This window comes from Saimiri boliviensis, chromosome 2 (genome assembly GCF_048565385.1).
Source record: "Saimiri boliviensis isolate mSaiBol1 chromosome 2, mSaiBol1.pri, whole genome shotgun sequence".
Taxonomy (NCBI): Eukaryota; Metazoa; Chordata; class Mammalia; order Primates; family Cebidae; genus Saimiri; species Saimiri boliviensis.
Window position 1 is genome coordinate 184,413,627 of NC_133450.1, and position 24,125 is coordinate 184,437,751.

The window sequence follows — 24,125 nt, forward strand, 5'->3', positions numbered from 1 at the left end:
CTTTTTTATTCTCAAAACTCTATAAAAATACTTTTTTACTCCTTCCTTATTTTTAATGATGTGAATGAACTCAGGATGGCCTAATATTTCTTCTTTAAATAAGACTGCTTTTTGGGATATAGAGGGAGGGACCAGGAGGCTCAGTGCTCCTGAATGCTTATAAGTTGTTTTTTTAAAAAAATAAAATAATAGCAATTATTATTAATTACTCATAGTAAATTATCTTAATTATATAATTAACATATAACAGCAATTATTATTAATTACTTATAGTGAATTATCTTAATTATGTAATTAACATAATCAGTAATGATAATGTTTTATAATTAGTAATTATTGTCTATAATTATATTGTTATAACTGATTATATTAATTATAATTGTTATTTTTAACATGTATATATGAGCCTTGTTTATTTAATTTTCTGGGACTACTGTAAGTCACTTTAACTTTGCTAATTGATCTTCTCATAAGGAAACCTTTCTTCCAGTACATCTTAGATCATTCTCTTGTTTTCCTTTTACTATCTCTTCTTCCTGACTCCTAATGTTGGATATATTGGTGCCCTTTGCCATGTATATGTATATAATATGTTCTCATATTATTTTTACCTCTCTGAAATTTATATTCCACATCAGATCTGAAATTTTACTTGTTATAGGTTTTTCTTAATTTGTGTGTCTATTATTTACAATTCTATCTTTAAGTTATAGTAATTAGTTCACCTTCCTTAACTACAGTCATCTTCCTTATTATTTTATGGTCATTGATATGAATTCTTTTTCAATCTTTTTTATTAGGATTAATATTATATTCAGTTTTACGGTTTTGTTGATTGCACAGAACAGGATCTATTTATTTATGTTTATTATACTTTAAGTTCTGGGGTACATGTGCAGATCGTGCAGGAGTTTTACATAGGTATACACATGTCATGGTAGTTTGCTGCATCCTTTCTAGATATTTTCATTTTATTTAGTTTTGTTGGGTAGTTAGTTAGCTTGTTGTAAAACCTTTCCAGAAGAACATAAGGGCACACTGAAGCTTTTCCCTTTTTCATTATAGCAATTTTTGAGAGACAATAAACTCCATGCTATACATTTCTCCACTCAGTCTTGCACAAAAACTCCAGGCAGGCCTTCCATTCATGGAAAAACTATGTAGGTAGATTCTCTTCAGTCATGCTCAATCTCCTTCTAAATGCTGCCAGGATTTTCTTGAAGCTTATGTGTGAGAGTTTACTAGTATAACATAAAATAAGCACATGATGGATTAAGCACCTTATAGGCATTGGGGTGTGTGTACAGAGACAATAGAAGAACTTGTTTTTTTATGTTTTCTCCTCTGTATATAAAGCTGTAGCCAAGAGGAACTTTTCCCATCTCGTTTCCCATGGTCCAGTTTCAGCTAAGGGAACAATTTGAAGCTAAGCTCCCTCTCCCTCCTGGCACTACTTCCTTTTTCGCTAGGCTGAACTTTAGATGCCTACATGCATCTTCTTTAATTTTTAATTTTTATGGGTACCAAGTAGGTGGATACATGAGATACATGAGATTTTTAAAGCAGGCATATAAAGTGTAATAATATATCAGGGTAAATGCGGTATCCATCATTTTAAATAACTAAGATAGTATATTTGAAATGTTTTTAACACAAACAAATGATAAATGCTTGAGGTAATGGATACTCTGTTTACCCTGATGTGATTATTAACCTGTATTTGCTTCAAGTGACAGTTCCTAATTCAGAGAGAACAATACAGATGTTTTAGAACAATACAGATGTTTTGGAACAATGAAAGAACTTTTCAGTATGTGTTCCGATAGCTTGTTTAACTCATGAATCGCTTTGGTCTTTAACCCTCATTCTGAAAACTGGAAAATGTTAATATGTCTTTGCTTAGTTTCTTCTACTTAAATCTATGCCATGATTCAACATGCTTTCATAGAAAAGAAACGTACCAAAATCATCTGTCATCCTTATATTTAATAGAGTAATGCATTCTGAACAGTGGAAGTCTTGTTTCAAAATTTTTCTTAGAAATGAATATGTACTATTTTCTAATAACATGGAGCCTGTAGTCAAATTATGAAGTATCAGGTGATAGGCAGAATGCTTTCTTTGAACCCAGGGGATAATTTATAAGTATTGTGGAAAGTGTTAAATAGAAAAGCCTCAACATGATGGCTGTCTGCTCTCATAGAATAAAGAGTCTAGTAGGAAATATAGAAAAATAACTAATTAAAGTTCCATGTGATAAAAGGTAAGGTAGGGAAAGTTTATTCAGTTATAATATTTAAAAGTTCCTGCTGTCTAAGGCTCAACATAGGTAGTGATGGATATGTTAATTTGATTGTGGTAATTATTTCACAATCTATATGTATATAACATTACTACATTGTACACCTTGAATATATACAAGCTTGTCAAAGTTTTTCTTTACATTTTTAACATAATTTTTTTCATGTAGGAAAAGTTTATAATGCAATGAGAAAATAGCAGTGTTTGAGAACATAGTATTCTATGTGTTAGGGTATAAGAAAACATAGAGAAGTTTATAGTGGATAGAGAACATAGCATGTAATTCAGATTTGTGACATCAAAAGCAATTTCACAATTTCAGACCCGATGAGTCAAAGGTAGTCAAGTTGAATAAAACAGGCCTTGCAAAGTCTTACCCCAGGGTTCTGAGATTCTCTGCGGTCAATCTCCTTTCATATGCAAATGTTGGTCATAATAAAGAGCATATTCGTATGAGTCTTGGGCCATTCTATCGCAAGAGAAAATATATAAAGCTCTTAAATTTTTATTATTGTTTTCTGTTCTAGAACTTTCATTAAATTATTTTTTATGTGATTCAGTTACCTGGTGAAATACTAAATTGTGACTTATGTTTTCTTAGGCATGCTAATTATAGTTATTTAAAATCAATCAGGGTCTTCTGTGGATATGTTTCTATTTTCTGGGTTTTTTTTTTTTTTTTTTTTTTGCCAATTGTTCTTTTCTCTTGGCATGCCAGGTAATTTTCTAGTAAATGCTGAGCACTATAAATTGGAAAATTACAGAGATAATTTAAGCTCTGGGTAAGATTATCTTTGCTAGAGAGGATGTGTTTTGTTTCTGGCAGGCTATTGGCTAGTGCCAAGTAATCTTAATCTAGTATGGGATTGAGCTGATTTAAAGCTTGGCTTCATTCTTGATGAGTGCTAATCTAGTTCTAGTTTTTATCTACATTCCTATGAATGTCCCCTTTTTTTTGCCCCAACTGGAAGCTTGTACTGTGTTTTGTGGTCTCTTCTAGTTTGCCTTCCTAAAACTCCATTTTTTGCTTTCTCTGTTCTGTGAGATTGCCAACAGTTACTGCTCAGTGTCTTAGTGTCTAGGTTGCCTCTTATAAATTATCATGTATTATAAAGGGAAAAGCATAGGTGAATATCAGGTTTAACTTAACACATACTTTAAGTGCTTTCAAACATGCAGAGTTTAATATACTCTATCCAACTTTTCTAGTGGGATTTAGTAGTCATGTTATTGGTGGAAGGAAAAGTCAGAGTCTCTTCCCCTTATGGTTTTTAAATTATATTGAATCAATTAAGTATTAACTTATTGTCCTTTTTATATGGGCCATTACATAGTGGATGTCCAGGATCCTCTCATTCTGTTTGCTTAAACTGTTGGTTTGGATTCTACTATGGTCTCATCCCCATATCCCTGGTTAACACTGTGAGATATAATGCCAAAGACTGAATAGATGGAGGTATCCCTTTCTTAAATTTATTCTGGTCTTTTGAGCTTAAATTGGGAGGGATGTACTACAGCATTACCCTGCTACTTTCTCTGCCTATATGAAGTGAGGACTGAACTCTTCAAAAATAATTTAAATTATCAGAAAATTCTAAAAATTCAGATGATTATACACATATCCATAAAATGATACAGATTTTACTAAGTCTCTGTTTTCCACTTTGGTTTCTCCAGCATCTAGTACAGAGCCAATACAGAAATCTATTAGTAAGGAGGTATTGAATGAATAAATGCGTAATAACCGAGCATGATAACCTGTTGCTATAAGCATGTTGAGTTAGTTATTCTGCTCATGAAGTATTCATTAGTTAGTGTTTATTATAGATAATGCTACAGTGGAAAAGTATGTCACTTTAAGAACTTTCCAGTTGGGTATACTGTCAAAATAGGAATGCCTTTAAAACTCAATTGGTACACTCAAGCAGGGGCTTTATGTAAAACTTGTTCCACATTAAAGTGCAGATTATTTCTTAGCATATTCCTATAATTCCTATAGGTATTCCTATAGGAATTCCTGTATTCAATTCCACAGGTAACATCTTCTTCTTGGAATTCTTTTTCATCAAGTGTCAAGTAATAGATGGTTTACTGAACAGGGAGTCAGGGAAGCTGGGTTTGACTCTTGGCTCTACCACTTACAGGCTGTGTGTCACAGGAGAACCTGACGTACTTCTCTGAGCCCGTTCTGTTATTTCCACTCTGAACATCATGAAACAACAGAACAAATTCAAGAATTTTTATGACTCTTTTCCTCCTAAAGTACATCATGTTGTAAGCACTCATGAAACATTAGTTCCCCTTTTTAGTGCAAGTAAAGGAATATTTTACTTTATTTTTCTTTATATGGCTTGAGCAAATTAATCTGTTAGGCTATGAAGAACATAAAGCTCTATAAATATAAACAGGATGGACAGCTTTTATTATATTCATAATTTAAAAAATTATGTATTACCCAGTTCTCTACCAAGAAATGTGCTTGCCCTATTTACAATATATCTTTATTGTAAATAGGTTGCTTCACATTCTCCCAACACAGACTGTTCTCTTATTCATTCCAGAAATTCCATGATGTTGTCAGCATCAATAGACACGTCTCTATACCCTGTAACAGGTGTAAACTGCTACCTCCACCAAAACTAAAAATATTTATAAAAACAAATAACTTGTAGCTACACAATTATTGTTAGGTCCTGAGATAAGCAGTTGTTCACAGACATCTCCAGAGGTTAAAGTAAATGTAAATATTCCCAGGTCTAGAAAGGGCAGGAACGTAGCCAATGGTACCTCCCTTCAGCAATATGCAAGATCACCATTCCTGGTTTCCTAATCTACCCTACTGTCTACCTTGCTGTTTTGTTATTTTCTTTTTTGAGACAAAGTCTTGCTCTGTTGCCCAGGCTGGAGTGCAATGGCATGATCTCGGCTCAGTGCAACTTCCGCCTCCTGGGTTTAAGCATTCTCCTGCCTCAGCCTCCTGAGCAGTTTGGATTACAGGGACCCGCCACCACACCAGGCTAATTTTTGTATCTTTAGTAGGACAGGGTTTCACCACGTTGGTCAGGCCGGTCTTGAACTCCTGACCTCAAGTTATCTGCCTGCCTTGGCCTCCCAAAATGCTGAAATTACAAGCATGAGCCACCACACCCAGCCTATCTTGCTTTTTTTTTTTTTCTTTTTCATTTTCTCTATGTTCCCCCATTCATAATACAGACCAGACACAGGGCCAGAGCTGAGGATTATATGGAGTAGGTTTACTCTACCTCCTCTTTTCATACAGTCAGTGTAAGAACACAGCCTGTGGTAAGCATCAGGAGGCTTCTGTCTTGCTCTTTTAAAGCAATGACTACATCCAAAAATGAAGCGTGGAAGGTTGGTTTTTTTTTTTTCTATTTTATCAATGTTTTTATTAAATTGTACTAGGTTTTGAAGAGATTTCCCTTTATACCACACATCTCTTCTCTCCATTACTGGAATAATATTAACCTGGACAGGACTGTTGGGATGAGTATCTAGGGACAGTTTCTGGACTCTAAATATGTGTTGATTTATAGCAGGTTATCAGGATATCAGGATCTTGGGATACTAGCACTAAAACCAAGAACTACGTGGAGGTTCCCCTCTCAGGCATAAGTCATTCACTATTGAAAGTCAGAAAACATTTTAGATTACAAGGAAATTATTCTTAACATTTTTTTGGCAAGGATTCCTTTGGAAACCTGAGGATATTTGTGACTCCTTTCACAAGGAAAATATGCATATTCAAAATTTCACACTGTAAATCAAGGAATAGAATTCTTGATCTGAGACATTTAAAGGGCTGTGATTCCCAGGACAAGGGCTGCAGTAGACTTTGAATTGCTACCTCATAACTTTATGTTTGAAAATTAGAACACAAGAACCAGAGAGAAATCCCTGGAGGTGGCATGATCTAGTGGACTGAGCACTGGTTTTGAAGTCAAACAGGCAAGTATTTAGTTTTTAGAACAGTAACTTTTCAGTTGAGTGACTCACCTTAATTATTTTTACAAACGAGAAAAGTATACTCAAAGAGTTAAAGAAATTTGTCAAAGTTTGTGAAGAGTAAATTATGAACCCATATCTGTTAGCCTCCAAATTCGTATTCTTTCTAGTATGTTGTACTGATCAGCAGAACGGCCTTGCTAGCTTTAAAGCCATAAGTCTACCGTTTGCAAACTTATGATAGATGGAAAACATTGAGGCCAAGGCAAGCATTTAGAAGACTGCTTAATGTCCAAGCAGAGTGAGTCCCAGACTCTGGTGTAAGAAGTACCAGAAGTTTGGAGCAAGTAATTCTTAAGCAGAAGAAAGAACATTAGGCTTACATTAAGTAGTGCTTAATGGGAATAAGTATTGTGATGTTATTTCTTCAAATTTGTCTCTATTAATACTGGTTGAGTATTCCATATTTGAAATTCTTGGGACTAGAAATGTTTTGAACTTTGGATTTTTTTTCTTTTAGATTTGAGGATATCTGCATTATATTCAGCAGCCCTAAGTCTGAAAATCCAAAATTCAAAATGCTCAAAATTCTGAAACCTTCTGAGTGCTGACATGATGCTCGGCGAAAATGCTCATTTAAGCATTTCAGATTTTGGATTTTTGATTAGGGATACTCAACCTATTCAAATCACTTTATATTCAATTAATGTTTATACATAGCTGTTTCAGCAATGCAATCTGCTTTTAAAAAGTTATCTTAAAATTATTTAATAAAAAATAGAAAAATAGGCAAGTGTATTTCTAATATATAGACTACTATTTTAAATATGACCAAAGAAAAAATAAGTTTCTGTGTTTCTGAAGAATAATTGCTGGATTTATAATAACTGAGTGCAGTCCTAGTTCTCTCAATTGTTAGATGATCTTGGGCATTGAACTGAACTGTGCTTCAACTTCCTCACATATCAAATAGAGATATTTCCCACACGTAATACTTATTTGGCAATTAGGTAAAATAATGTAGAGGATGACTGATGAATTAGAACATGAAAATTATGCTGGAGCTTTCAGCATATAATATAGAGATTGATTCAGAATGCCAACTTGAAGCCCACCGTCTACGTATTTGTAAAACAGCTTTCCTACCTTCAAGTGCAAAGTTCTGGGAACATGGTATACTAATTTGCATTTAGAGCCCAGGGTCCTCCTGGGAGGGAAGAAACTGAGATACTAAGATTAAAGTTAGAAAAAATGTATTGAGGCAGGATAAGGTAGTGCTAACCAATGCTCAGCAGCAGGTAAGGGCAACGATGTTCCTGAACTAAACTTATACTTGGTGTCAGAAAATACCGTCTTCTACACTGGGTCAGCACTAAACATGAGAAGAGGCAGGACTATTCGAAAAAGGAAAAAGAGCCCACCCAAACCACGTTTCTTGAAACAGGCTTCATTTGGGGGAGGTGGCCGTGTGAGTAACGTAGGAGCTCTATCTTCCAGAGATCCAGCCAACTTGGCATGGAATTGTCTCTGCTATGGAGTGGGCCATCCTGTCTCTGGGAGTTCCTTCAGCAGAGCAGGAATGTGCACTAGCACTTCTGGAGAGGAAGACCAGGAGCTCAGGTTTAAACATACGGCCTTGAGGATGACCCTGATCATTGCAGACAGTGCTTTCTTGCTTCCTCTTGGTAAGAGGAGCTCTGCCACAGAGATAATTATGCAGACAACACTTTTCCATTGTAAAGAAAAGTTCCTCTCTGAGACCTCAGAGGATGATTTGTAGGTGTATAGAAAACCCAGGTAGCTTCAATCACAACAGTCAATTGCATCAGGAACGTGCGCTCATACAATTATCTTATTTAATCTTTAAAACAACCTTATGAGACTGGCACTATCATCATTCCCATTTTACATATAAGAACACCGAGACTCAGCAAGGTTAAAAAATGTGCTTGACTAATAAACAGTGGATCCCAGATCAGAAACCAGGTCTGTCTGATTCTAAGCCACGCACTGAACTTATATTCTACTTCCTTGAAATCACTTCTTGACACAGTTTTTGACTTTCTGACAGACCAGTATTTGGGCTGCAGCTATTCTCGTGAAAGATTTCTACAAGAAAAAAAAACTTTGCAACTGGCTATTCCAGAACTCACATCCCTGGAGGCTTCAGCTTCAAATTATATTCCAGGTTTTCAAAGTCTATTAGGTTTAAAAACAGCCTGGGCTTTTTCTCCCATCCATGTTTCGGAGAGCATACATTAACTGAATATTCTAACACATTTGCAAATGCAATCACCCAGGCAGTATATTACTGGAGCAGCATACCCAGACAGCTATGCAAATAAAAAATACCTCTGCTTTTAAATGACCAGTAGACCTCTAATGACTTACTGTCAAATAAGCACTGTTAGGTTTGCGGGCTTCTCTAAAAGGATCTCAGCACTCTAAATTTGTGAAACTAAACTTGAAGTCTCCAGTGGTAATATGAGTATAGTACAGTAATTATAATTAGTTTAGATTTATTTAGCTGCATAGGCACTCAACTTATGAATTTTTACTCATGCTAAAGAGCAAAATGTGATGCTTCTTACAATGTCATTTTAATTCAACTTGGTTTAACCCTGGCTTTTCAAGCCTAGCCTTCCCCTTTCACCAGAAGTCCATGCTAATAAATGCAGATCAACTGTCTAAATCTTTGTAACAAATGCCGGGAGGTACTACATTTTTAACAAGTATGAATTCCACAACATTAAGTGAAAGGATGCTGTTTCAATGAACTATACTGCAAAAAGCTAAGAGACATATCACTTTATTTTAAATACAAGACTAGTAATTTTACTTTATTTGAACTTTACTTAAATCCCTGGAAGGTGATACTTTTTTAATTCTTTAGTTAAGAAGACTATTTAAAATTTTTGCTGACACTGAAAGTTATTTGCTATTAAAGATACCTAAGTGTAAATAATGTGACATCTAAAGCTGAGCATATGCAGAAAGGAAACATTTGAAGAAGCAAGAATGAGTGTAGTATTCTGTACTTACCTGTACTCACCCATATTGAGGAAAATAACATAACAAAAAGGCTCCTCTAGTCACCTTAATGGTATGTAACAGCCTGCCTTCTATTTATATGAGAACTTTTACACCATGGTTATGTCTGAATGCAATCATTTTTAACAAAGCAGTCATTCTGACCCCACAGGATTAATATGAGCAAACCTAACAGTAGCAGCTTGGCAAGTCAGAAAAAAAAATGAAATAGGTCCATTGAGATGAAAGCTAAACTTGAGTATAAGCCTCTATGAGTGAAATGAAAACAAAACCAATTCTGAGATGAATAGAACAAGAGGGCAAGGCATTAAAGATTTCAGAAATCTCACTGCATTGATCCCAGGGAATTGAGTATTCTTGCTTTATTGGGATATAAATCATTATATTTTATGTTAAGAGAGAAAAGCACCTTAATAAGTTCTATTTATGATTGATGGGAACATTTGTAATTCCATGGTATCTGTGAGAGGCTAAGGTCTCCTTGTAAATTATCATTATTAAATATTTTTTTCCTATGTAATCTGAAGAAGCAGAAGGTTTGCTGAGAAAATTGGACAGCACTTTACTATGTGAATCAACCATAGTCCTTCAACCTGGAACAGAATTTCTCAGGGAAGAGTCACTGGGCTTGCCCATTGTATGTAAATCTCCAGGGTAGATACACTACCCTAAATAAAGGGTATGATGGAATCTCTTATGTATACCTCCACCTTCTATTTTTCTGGGAAGGCAAGGCTTTTGGAGATGAGTAAATTTTTATATGGGTAAAATAGGAATGGGATAAAGATTGGGATCATTTCTTTTGGGAAATTTAATTTTATTACCCATTCTGATGATTGGTCTATCACCAAATGAACAAGAGTTAAGGAGGACAACTAGTTGGAAAACTCCCACAGTAGCCTATGCAACAGGTGATAGTGCTTTACACTATGCTTTTAATAGTGGAGATAGTGAGACATGGTCCAATTTATGATAGATTTTGTTCCAGGAACTAAGATTTACAGATAGAATGGATATGCACTTTTGAATCTTCAACACCTAGCACAATATGCACGATGTAAATAGGCAATGGATATAAAAGATGGTTCAAAATAAGGAAATCTCTCAAGTCATAGGGTAAAAAAATCCACATAATCACCTTGATCAATAAAATTGATACTTTGCATGTATGAAATGCAAAAGGATTATAAATAACTGAAAAGAGTGAAGCCTCACTAGCAGGTGCAATAGATTTAATTATCACCCATAAACTAGAAAACATTGCTTTTTGGATTTATTGCCCAAAATGATAAATTGTTGGCTAGAATGTGGAGAAGTGTCTTCCTTATCTTTTGCAAATCTATCCTTGACCTTGATTTTTCCACAATAAACTTAAAAAATCTATTTAATATAAATGAAATTATTTTTAAAGGTTTATTGCCCATTCTATAATCCAGTATTGAGATTTTGAAAAGTTACAATCTGAATATGTTTCGTAGATTTTCATTTAAGTGTTTATAGGGATGGACAATCTAAATCAATGAAGTAGTTTATGAGATTACAAGATTCTAAAATGCACGTGTCATTTCTCCTTCTGTATCATTTTCTTTAATGTTAATACTTTCTTTTACCTTTTCATACATAGTTCCTTAGAGTTCTTGGGAAACCTTATGGCTAAAACCTTGATAAATACTCTGCATACTCTATGAAAGGTTGAATCTTTCTAACAGGAAAAAAGAGGTTAAGGGGAAGAATGTATAACTGTTTCTTCTTCAGATTTATGTTACAGTAAACATACAATTTTCTTTTTCCTGTTAAAGATGTAATTAGAGATCTGGAGTGGGCATCTGGCCAAGTGGTCTGGTTTTAGCTCTTTGTTTCAACTTCTCTCTTACCACATTTATCACCCTCCATGATTCCCCAGTGCAGATAGCATGTGACCTGAGAGGAGAGTGAATATCCCCAACTTCTGCAATACCTTAGGCTGCTGCATCCACACTTCTGTGAGTAATTGCATCACAGCCACAAAACTTCCACCTTCATGTTTCGCTGTTGTTTTGTTTTGTTTTCTTGGAGATCTCCAGCCTTCTTTGAGTAGAACTTTATCTGAAAGGGCTCAACCTTCAGAGTATTCCAGACTTTTAATAAGTCTTACAGTAAACTCTCATGTCTGTTATGCTTCTTCCCCAGGAAAATAAACTTTAATTCTGAAGCCTCTGTACAAAAGACTTCTCTCATGTCCCACAGAGAAAGTGTGCAAACCCTTTTCAAGTAATTTGAACTACCTTCTTGTGTAACAGTAAAGCAGGAACTTAAACATTGAATGAAGTTACAAATAATACTTATTGCTTATGAAAGAGTGAGTTTTCCATAAATAGTTTGTAAAGTGAGTGTGCGAGTGAGTAAATACACAATGGTATGACCTTCATATATTGTATATAACAAAATACAACCATCTCTCTAAAGCACCCCTTAAAGAAATTTCTATATGAAACCACAAGTTTAGAGCCTTAGCTCAGGAGGTGATATAAAACTGAGGTTGGATCTGAGCTCTGCTACTGGACAACAAAATGACCTCAGTCAGTTGCCTAACTTTTCTAAGACGTGGTTCCCTCATATTTAAAATAGAAATTCAGAGTCTTTGGGTAAAAGTTGAATAGGATATGTTAAACTCAGTATAGTACTATACTCATAGCACATATTCAATAAATTATAATAATCATAACTGGATCCACTTAAATAATTAAATCTTGTAAAAACTTTCGAATGATGTCTTGATGGCCCATGAGTGATATAATCAATTAAGTCAGGAAAAATACAGAATAATCTGATACTATTTTTTTCATTATTATAACTGTTACCTTTACCTACAGACTCATGGTCCAGAGTCAACATGTTTTCTAAACTGTGGTAAGATGACTAAGGGTGGGAGTGGATAAAGTGGATAAAGTAAGTTCATTTGAACTCTGTATAATGTTATGCAGAATAGTTATTTGAGCTGGGTAGCTGCACTGAAGCTTCATCTAACTGAAAAAATATTATGAAACATGATACGTAATCATCCTTTTGGCCTCTGCTATAGAGTGGTCATGATTGTAATTAAAGTTAATCACTAATTATACTGCAAAACAGGAAACATTGTGACAGAGATGGGCTGTGATAGGAATGCCAGGATTTAATCACTGGATGCTGAGGCATCGGTATCAGGGGATGGAGAAAGCTGGCTTAGAAAAGAAAATGAAAATGAAGCACAAGTCAAGTCCCTATAAGATAAAATGTACAAAGAATTTTGCTTATTGCATAAGTGGAGATGTCATGCTGAGAAGTATCAGAGTCAAAATTAATGAAAAGTGACATTTAAAAATGGAAGATTTTTTTAATGTATGTGGAAATATTCACCTTTAGATTCATTGCACACCAGGGTGAGTACAGCCAATAATAATGTATTATGTATTTCAAAATAAGAGAATAAATTTCAAGTGTCTCATCATTAAAAATCATAGGTAAGCAAGGTGATGGATATGTTAAGCAGCTTTATTTAATCAAAGTACATTATATACATATATCAAAACATCACATCGTACCTCATAATAGTATACAACTATTATTTGTCAATTTAAACATCTCTCATAGTCATAGGGGAAAATTGGCCATGATCTAAACACCTAAAAATAATGAAATTATTAACAAATTCCAATACAAGGATATGTCAGAAATTATACAGCCATAGAGTAACTAATGCTTGTGGTGACTATGGTAACATGAGAAAATACTTATGTTTAAATATTAAATGAAGAAAACAATGATTAATTTCAAAGATGTTATAATTATACAAATAATACATATTTTAAATCAAGAAGAGGTTGATATATTTATTTTCTTTGAATCAGGACTCAAAATAATATATTTCCTTGAATTGTATCATTTGTTTTTAGTAAGCACATATTGATTTATTCATCACCATTTACAATGAAGAATGCAGGAAATTGTCTATATTGTGAAATGCAATTGAAATTTCTTTCTAACACCAAAATTAACTCCAGATGGATTAAAGACTTAAACATCAGACCTAATACCATAAAAACCTTAGAAGAAAATCTAGGCAAAACCATTCAGGATATAGGTGTAGGCAAGGACTTCATGACCAAAACGCCAAAAGCAATGGCAACAAAAGCCAAAATAGACAAATGGGACCTAATCAAACTCCACAGCTTCTGCACGGCAAAAGAAACAGTCAGTAGAGTGAATCGGCAGCCAACAGAATGGGAAAAAATTTTTGCAGTCTACCCTTCTGACAAGGGGCTGATATCCAGAATTTACAAAGAACTAAAGCAGATCTACAAGAAAAAAACAAACAAGCCCATTCAAAAATGGGCGAAGGATATGAACAGATACTTTACAAAAGAAGACATACAGGAGGCCAACAAACATATGAAAAAATGCTCATCATCACTGGTCATCAGGAAATGCAAATCAAAACCACATTGAGATACCATCTCACACCAGTAAGAATGGCGATCATTAAAAAATCTGGAAACAACAGATGCTGGAGAGAATGTGGAGAAATAGGAACACTTTTACACTGTTGATGGGAATGTAAATTAATTCAACCATTGTGGAAGACAGTATGGCGATTCCTCAAGGACCTAAAAATAGAAATCCCATTTGACCCAGCAATCCCATTACTGGGTATATATCCAAAGGATTATAAATCATTCTACTACAAGGACACGTGCACACGAATGTTCATTGCAACACTGTTTACAATAGCAAAGACCTGGAACCAACCCAAATGCCCAACGATGATAGACTGGATAGGGAAAATGTGGTACATATACACCATGGAATATTACGCAGCCATCAAAAACGATGAGTTCACGTCCTTTGTAGGGACATGGATGAACCTGGAAACCATCATTCTCAGCAAACTGACACAAGAGCAGAAAATCAATCACCGTATATTCTCACTCATAGGCGGGTGTTGAACAATGAGAACACATGGACACAGGGAGGGGAGCACTACACACTGGGGTCTGTTGGGGGGAAATGGGGGAGGGGAGGGGGGGTGGGGAGGTGGGAAGAGATAGCATGGGGAGAAATGACAGATACAGGTGAGGGGACGGAAGGCAGCAAACCACACTGCCATGTGTGTACCTATGCAACAATCTTGCATGTTCATCACATGTACCCCAAAACCTAAAATGCAATAAAAAAAAAAAGAAATTTCTTTCTAGAACATCAGATAGAGTTCTCTAGGTGTGAAAGAATAATTTAAACTTAAAAAAAGAATTCATATAAAAGACTAATTTGGGCCACCTGGATCATGAAAATTGAGTTACACACTCATATGACACATCTAAAAGTTGTCTTAAATTCTTTACAGTAAATGGTAAAATCTTTTTAAAATGTGTATTCTTGTATTCTTAAAATCATAGAGATTCATCTAGATATGTTTAAGATAAAAGCATGATTCATAGAGTGCATAGTATTTTATTTGTAAATGAAATGTTGGTACTAGAAGGTGAAACAATGTTATCATATGAAAATCTATAAAAACAACTGCTGAATTTTAATTGGACTTCGATGATAACCTTTGACTGTATTTTCTGTTTCTGAGCATTGTCATAACTCAGTCAGACTGGATTATATGCCTATGACCCAGGTGATCAAATGAACAATTTTATATCTGATCGGGTTAGTTTTAAGTGAACTTCACTAGGCTCTTTGCTGAAAAATTACATTTAAAGCAAAATATGAATTTCATGCAGCTTAAGAAGTAGGAAGTTGTTTCTTTTTAGTTAATTTGAAGGGTAAAGAGAACTTGGTGGGGGCATTTAACTATAAATAGGCTATTACCTAAATTAGCACTATTCCAGGTAGGTAGAGCAAAATATGAAGCACTAAAGGACAAGTCTTTGACAACAATAAAGTATTGGTACATAAAGAGGGCAACTCTCGACTCATTGTTCAGAAATCAAATATCAAGACTAGGTTAAGGTCATATTACAGTAGATAAAACAGGGAGCAATCACAGAAAATTAACAATTTTAGGCTTTGGGGTTGATTTGCCTTCAGTGTGTTACCAGGCAGTTCAGTTTAAAATGTGTTTCTTTGGGTCCCTAGATAAATGGTATCCTTGCTAGCTATTCTGACAGACTTCTGAGAATAGTTTAATGAAAGCTGCTTACACTTATATGAATAGCCAAAGACTCCTCAAACTGGGCTCTGTCACTTACAGACTTTGGGACTTTAGACAAGTCACATAAATTACCTGAGCCTCAGTTTACCACCTGCAAAATAGTTAAAAGCATCTGTCTCTTATGGAGTTGCCATGTTAATTGAGTTGAATTAAATGCCACGTGGAAAAAACTTAGGACAATATATGGCTACCAGCTAGGTATGCATATCATTATATATTGTTTTGTAATAAATTACCATACATTTCATGACTTACCACAACCCTTATTTATTTATTTATTTATTTATATTTTATTTATTTATTTATTTATTTATTTATTTATTTATTTATTTATTTTGAGAGAGTCTCGCTGTGTCGCCAGGCACCAGGCTGGAGTGCAGTGGCACAATCTCGGCTCACTGCAACCTCTGCTTCCCATGTTCAAGCAATTCTTCTGCCTCAGCCTCCCGAGTAGCTGGGACTACAAGCACACACCACCACGCCCAGCTAATTTTTGTATTTTTTTAGTAGAGACGGAGTTTCACCATGTTGGCCAGGATGGTCTCAATCTCTTGACCTTGTGATTCGTCCACCTCGGCCTCCCAAACTGCTGGGATTACAGGTGTGAGCCACCACGCCTGGCCACAACCCTTATTTATTAACGCATTGTTCTTTAGGTGAGAAGTTCAGGAGGACTTACTTGAATTCTCTTCTTAGGATTTCACAAGATTAAAATCAAAGTGTTAGCCAACCGCATTTTTATCTGAAGCTTGGAGTCCTCTTTTGGGCTCATTTCTATTATAGAAGTCAGTTCCTTATGGTTGTCCCAGTTATCTTTTTGACTGTTAGCTGAAGGTCAATCTAGGCTCCTAGATCTCTTTGCATAAGGTCCTTCATCACATGCTTTGATTCTCTCTGACTGTCTCTTCTTCCACCAGACAGAAAAAAATATATATATTATGCTATTAAATGGCTCATGTGATTAGGCTCACCCTGATAATCTCCTTTTTAATTGACTCAAGATCAACCAATTTGTGACATTAATATATTTGCAAAATCCTTTTTGCCATGAAAAGTAACATAATAACACTTGTGATTTCTCATCATATTGCTTTTTTGGCACAATTCTTGATTTTATTCATTTTATATTCTATTTCCATAGGTTTTGGGGGAACCACTGGTATTTGGTTACATGAATAAGTTCTTTTGTGGAGATTTGTGAGATTTTGGTGCACCCATCACCTGAGCAGTATACACTGAACCCAATTTGTAGTCTTTTATCCATAACCCTCCTCTCACCCTTTCTGCAGAGTCCCCAAAGTCCATTGTATCATTCTTATGCCTTTGCATCCTCATAGCTTAGCTCCCATTTATAAGTGAGAACATACAGTGTTTGGTTTTCCATTTGTGAATTACTTCACTTGGAATCATAGTCTCCAGTTCCATCTAGGTGGCTGTGTTATTAATTCATTTCATCATATATATACACCATAATTTGGGGGATAATTGGCAAGCCACATGTAGGAGAATTAAACCAGATCCTCATCTTTCACCTTACATAAATATCAACTCAAGATAGATCAAGGACTTAAATCTAAGACCTGAAGCTATAAAAATGATAGAAGATAATATCAGAAAAACCCTTCTAGACATTGGAATTGGCAAAGACTTCATAACCAAGAACTCAAAAGCAAATGCAACAAAAACAAAGATAAATAAGTGGGACTTAATTAAACTAAAGAGCTCTGCAAAATGAAAGGAAGAGTCAGTAGAGTAAACAGACAACCCACAGAGTGGGAGAAGATCTTTACAAACTCTTCATCTGACAAATGACTAATATCCAAAACATACAGGAAACTCAAATTACCGAGGAAACAAACAAACAAGCCCATCAAAAAGTGGGATAAGGACATGAATAGGCAATTCTTAAAAGAAGATATCCAAATGACCAATAAACATATGGAAAAATGCTCAACATCACTAATAGTCAGGGAAATGCAAATCAAAGCCTCCTTACTACTGCAAGAATGTCCATAATCAAAAAATTAAAAAAAAAAAAGATGTTGTCATGGATGTGGTGAAAAGGGAACACTTCTATACTGCTGGTGGGAATGTAAAATAGTACAACCACTATGAAAAACAGTGTGAAGAGATTTCTTAAAGAAGTAAAAGTAGAACTACCATTGATCCAGTAATCCCTCTACTGGGTACTACCCAGAGGAAAATAAGTCATTATGTTAGAAAAATACATTATGTTAGAAAAATACGTGCATATTTATAGCAGCACAGTTAGCAGTTGCAAAACTATGAAACTAACCCAAATGCCCATCAATCAATGAGTGGATAAAGATATTTCTCAAAATATTCACAGTCCCGGGTATTAAGTTGGGAAACCTTATAGGAGCATTTTAGAACTCTATCTGCTATACTCTCACTAAATGTTAGTTAGTTTACCCTGCTGCTATTTCCCAAAGAAGCTGAGCTTGTTCTGTGCTGATTTTTATGTACATACTATATCTTAATATTATTATGAAAATATTCACTATCTACACAGTCCCTGAAAGATCTGGGAAATCCAGAACTGGCATCTTAAAGTCCAGGCTTCAGAGCCAACTGACAGATCTGCTAAAATAAGGAACACTCACAGAGTGACATCAGAAATTATCAAAAATACATAAAACACCTTTGTATAATAACTTCAGTTAAATTTAGTAATAGGTGCTTGCTTATGAGTTGAGAGCTAACGATTGCATAAGTGTGGTCTGAGCAAGGAAAATGTAAACTACAATGAAAACAAGGAGGAAAAATAACATAGACCCTCCCTATAAACTGCATCCTTATTCCTATGATAAGTAGAATTTGTGCTGAAGTAACAACTGTTTCAAAACTGGTTAAAGTATCAATTTAAGTACAGAGAGAACACTGAGTAGAATAGGGATCAAAATCTTGAGCTCTGGACCTTACTCTTCCACATGTAATTAAGGAGATCAAAAAAATTAAAATGTTCTTAAGTAAGTATGAGAAGTCAAGAAAGAAGAAAAACCCCATATCCTACTCTAATCAAAGAGCCCTAACTTAGGGAAGTCAGAACCACTGACAGCCAACTTTCTGATATAGTTTGGATGTTTATCTTCTCCAAATCTCATGTTGGGATGTGTTCCTCAATGGTAGAGGTGGGGCCTTGGGGGATGGTGTTTGGGTCAGTGGGGAAGATCTCTCATAAATGGCTTCATACCCTCCTTCTGGTAATGAGTGAGTTCTTACTCTGTTGGTTCACATGATATCTGGTTGTTGAAGAGTCTGGTACCTCTCTCTCTCATGCTTTCTCTCTCATCATGTGACATACCGGTTCCCCTTAACTTCCTCCATGAGTGAAAGCTTCCCAAAGCCTTCATCAGAAGCCGAACAGATGCTGGTACCACCTTTCTTATATAGCCTGAGATCTGTGAGCCAAATAAATGACTTCATTGTTGTTGATGCTTGTTTGTTGTTGTTTTTGAGAGAGTCTTTTTCTGTTACCCAGGCTATAGTGCATCACAGCTGTCTGCAGCCTCAACCACTTAGGCTCAATTTATTTTGCCACCTCAGCCTGTTGAGTAGATGGGACTACAGGAGCAAGTCACCACACCCAGCTAATTTTTCTTTTCTTTTCTTTTCTTTTCTTTTCTTTTCTTTTCTTTTCTTTTCTTTTCTTTTTTTTTTGTAGAAACAGGGTCTACTAGCCCAGGCCAGTCTCTAACTTTTCACCTCAAGCAATCTTCCCATGAAGATCTCCTAAAGTGCTGAGATTATGAGTGTGATGTACTGAGCCTGACCAGATCTCTTTATAAATTACCCTTCCTCAGTTATTCTATTATAGCAATGCAAACATACTCACTCTTTCCTACTATATGGAAGAACCTGAGAGAATAATGTCAAGGCATGCATTACATGTGCCTTCACTAAATGCTACCGCCCTTCAAAATAACCCCTTGAAATTTTACAAATTAGAAAACAGAAGTTTAAAAAGTTAAATAGTTATATAAAATATCATAGTTGGTAAGGTGGCAGAGGCGGTTTTCAAGCCATATTCATTCCACTATAAATACTTTAAAAATATTATGTCACCTCCTACATTGCTTACATAAAAATGAGTGTTTCTGTTGTATGAAATTTTATTTCTCTGCATATTCATTTATGAAACACACATATAAACCTATGTATGTAAGTGTATACTCATCTTCCCCAAACTTAATAGTTGCAAACAGTTTAAATAGATGAGTCAATTTATTCAGTATCTAGACTCATGATAGCAATCCCAGATTTATTACATGATTGGCAGGAAACCTAATCAACTGTAACTCAAAGTAATTGGCTAAACTTTCAAATCTTGACTTGAGACCAATTACTATTCAGCCAGTGGCACTCCAAGTTGGCTCAAGTTTCACCTTTGACTGCAAACCAAACTACTATGAATAACTTGAATATGAATTGTTAGAGATTTTTTGCCTCATATCTTGGTATCTGTTATGGGCTAGAATTGAGAGAAAATTCCCAGTTATGAGGTTTCCAAAGCCAAATGAAATAGAACCACAGAATAATGATGTTTGAAAATCCTGGTTGCATTGAAACCATGGTGGAGAATGTGTTGCTTTTACTATATTCTAATACAGTATCTCAAGGGTTCTTTTCCTAGAGTAATTTAATATAACCATCGCTTCTATTGGCCACACTGGTTTGGGAAAATCCAGGGAACAAATATAAATAAGATCTGTGATATGTCTCTCTTATCCAATGTTAGATCCCTAGAATAGTGCCTAGGAAATAGTAGATTCTCAATATTTATTCATTGAATGCATAAAACACAATGATACATAATTCTGCAGAATACTCCAATTGCATATGCAACATAATCAAATATTAAATCTTCCTCCAATGATCCCAAAGTTGTTAAGCCTGCCTTTAAGGCTCCATGTGTAAATATAGAAAGATGAATATACCATGTTCTAATTCATATATACAATCTAAAAAAGTCAACTTATAGAAGCAGAGAAAAGAATGGTAATGGCCAGAGGCTGATAGAGGGGGCAGATGGGAGATGTTGGTCAAAGAGGACAATTTCAGTTCATTGGGATGTATAAGTTTTGGAGATCTAATATACAGCATGGTAACTGTAATTAATAATACTGTTTTGTATATTTGAAATTTTCTAAGACAGTAGGGCTTAAATGTTCTCACTACCAAAAACAAAAGATAACTATGTGAAGTGATGAATATGTTAATTCTTTTTTTAATAGTACATTAGCTTCTGGGGTACATGTGCAGATCATGCAGGATTGTTGCATAGGTACATACATGGCATTGTGGTTTGCTGCCTCCATCTCCCCGTCACCTGTATCAGGCATTTTTCCCCATATTATGCCTCCCCAACCTACCCATCTCTCTGGCCCTCCTAGCACCACCCAAACAGACCCCAGTGGGTGATGCTCCCCTCCCTGTGTCCATGTGTTCTCATTGTTCAACACCCACCTAAGAGTGAGAACATGCAGTGTTTGAAGTTCTTGTGTCAATTTGCTGAGAATGATGGTTTCCAGATTCATCCATGTCCCTACAAAGGACACAAACTCATTGTTTCTTATGGCTGCATAGTATTTCATGGTGAATCTGGGCCACATTTTCCTTGTCCAGTCTATCATTGATAGGCATTTGGGTTGGTTCCAGGTTTGTGCTCTTGTAAACAGTGCCACAATGAATATACATGTGCATGTGTCTTTGTAATAGAATGATTTATGATTCTTTGGATATATACCAGTAATGGGATTGCTGGGTCAAATGGGATTTCTATATCTAGGTCCTTGAGGAATTGGCACACAGTCTTCCACAATGGTTGAACTAATTTACACTCCCACCAACAGTGTAAAAGTGTTCCTATTTCACCACATCCTCTCCAGCATCTGTTATCTACAGATTTTTTTAATGATCACCATTCTAACTGGCATGAGATGGTATCTCAGTGTGGTTTTTATTTGCATTTCTCTAATGGCCAGTGATGATGAGCATTTTTGCATAAATTTCTTGGCCTCATATATGTATTCTTTTGAGAATTGGCTGTTCATATCCTTTGCCCACTTTTGAATGGGTTTGTTTTCTCTTGTAAATCTGTTCAAGTTCTTCGTAGATTCTGGATAATAGCCCTTTGTCAGATGGGTAGGTTACAAACATTTTTTTCCCATTCCGTTGGTTTCCAGTTAACTCTAATGATTCTTTTGCTGTACAGAAGCTCTGGAGTTTAATTAGATCCCATTTGTCTATTTTGTCTTTTGTTGCCAGTGCTTTTGGTGTTTTAGTCATGAAGTCCTTGCTTATGTGTATGCCCTGGATGCTTTTGCCCAGGTTTCCTCTAGGGTTTTTATGGTGTTAGGTCTTATGTTTAAGTCTGTAATCCATCTGGAGTTAATTTTAGTGTAAGATGTCAGGAAGGAATCCAATTTCTGTTTTCTGCACATGGCTAGCCAGTTTTCCCAACACCATTTATTGAACAAGGAATCCTCTTCCCATTGCTTGTTTTTTGCCAGGTTTGTCAAAGATCAGATGGTTGTAGATGTATGGCATTGCCTCTGAGGCCACTGTTCTGTTCCATTGTCTATATCTCTGTTTTGGTACCAGTTTGATTACTATAGCCTTGTAGTATAGTTTGAAGGCAGGTAGTGTGATGCCTCTAGCTTTGTTCTTTTTGCTTAGAATTGTCTTGGCTATGCAGGCTGTCTTTTGGTTTCAAATGAAGTTTAAGGTGTTTTTTTTTCCCCAGTTTTGTGAAGAGAGTCATTGGTAGCTTAATGGGGAGAGCCTTGAATCTATAAATTACTTTGGGCAGTATGGCCATTTTCACAATATTGATTCTTACTAATCATGAGCATGGAATGTTTTTCCATCTGTTTGTGTCCTCTCTTATGGCCTTGAGAAGTGGTTTGTAGTTCTTCTTGAAGAGTTCCTTTACATCCTTTGTTAGTTGTATTCCTGGGTATTTTATTCTCTTTGTAGTACTTGCGAGTGGGAGTTTGCTCTTGATTTGGCTCTCTTTAAGTCTGCTGTTGGTGTATAGGAATGCTTGTGATTTCTGCACATTGATTTCATATCCTGAGACTTTGCTGAAGTTGCTTATCAGTTTAAGGAGATTTTGGGCTGAGACTATAGGGTCTTCTAAATATACAATCACGTCATCTACAAATAGAGACAATTTGATTTTCTCCTTTCCTAATTAAATACCCTTTGTTTCTGTTTCTTGCCTGATTGTTCTGGCTAGAACTTTTGATACCATATTGAATAGAAGTGGTGAGAGAGGGCATCCTTGTCCAGTTGCAGATTTCAAAGGGAATGCTTCCAGTTTTGCCCTCAGTATGATATTGGCTGTGGGTTGGTCATAAATAGCTTTTATTATTTTGAGATACATTACATTGATACCTAGTTTATTGAGAGTTTTTAGCATAAAGAGCTGTTGAACTTTGTTCAAGGCTTTCTCTGCATCTATCGAGATAATCATGTGATTTTTGTCTTTGGTTCTGTTTATTTGGTTGATTACATTTATAGATTTGTGTATGTTAAACTAGCCTTGCATCCCTGGGATGAAGCCTACATGATCATGATGGATAAGCTTTTTGATGTGCTGTTGCATTCAGATTGCCAGTATTTAATTGAAGATTTTCGCATCATTGTTTGTCATGAATATTGGCCTGAAGTTTCCTTTTTTGTTGTATCTCTGCCCAATTTTGGTATTAGGATGATGTTGGTCTCATAAAATAATTTGGGAAGGATCCTCTCTTTTGGGATTGTTTGGAATCGGATCAGAAGAAGTAGTACCAGCTCCTCTTAGTATGTTTGGTAAAATTTGGCCTTGAACCCATCTGTACCTGGGCGTTTTTTGGTTGGTAGGCTATTAATTGCTGCCTCAACTTCAGCTCTTGTTGTTGGTCTATTCGGGGTTTCAACTGCTTCCTGGTTTAGTCTTGGGATTGTGCAGGTGTCCAGGAATTTATCCATTTCTTCCAGGTTTACTGGTTTATATGCATAGAGTTGTTTGTAGTAATCTCTGATGGTAGTTTGTATTTCTGTGGAATTGATGGTGCTATCCCCTTTATCGTTTTTATTGCATCTATTTGATTATTTTCTCTTTCCTTTTTTATTAATCTGGCTAGCAGTCTATTTTGTTGATCTTTTCAAAAAACCAGCTCCTAGATTTATTGGTTTTTTGAAGAGCTTTTTGTGTCTCTGTCTCTTTCAGTTCTGCTCTTTTCTTAGTTATTTCTTGTCTTCTGCTAGCTTTTGAGTTTTTTATCTTGCTCCTCTAGCTCTTTCAACTTTAATGATAGGGTGTCAATTTTAGATCTTTCCTCACTTCTCATGTGGACATTTGTTGCTATAAATTTCCCTCTAGACACTGCTTTAAATGTGTTCTAGAGATTCTGGTACACTGTGTCTTCATTCTCATTGGTTTCAAAGAACATCTTTATTTCTGCCTTCCTTTCATTGTTTATCCAGTTGACATTCAGGAGCTAGGTGTTCAGTTTCCATGAAGTTGTGTGGTTCTGAGTTAGTTTTTTAATCCTGACTTCTAATTTGATTGCACTGTGGTCTGACAGACTGTTTGTTATGTTTTCCATTTTTTTGTATTTGCTGA

General features: G+C 35.5%; 1 long non-coding RNA gene and 1 other non-coding gene across 2 annotated transcripts in view; one reads left to right on the top strand and one right to left on the bottom strand.

Moving 5' to 3' along the window:
* Window positions 1-24,125, top strand: part of LOC141582860 (uncharacterized) — a 646,044-nt gene that overhangs the window by 473,462 nt on the left and 148,457 nt on the right. The gene's annotated exons all lie outside the window — the stretch shown is intronic.
* Window positions 5,490-5,621, bottom strand: LOC120366487 (small nucleolar RNA SNORA51). The gene has a single exon (XR_005581141.1). It is a non-coding gene; the product is annotated as a small nucleolar RNA SNORA51 (small nucleolar RNA).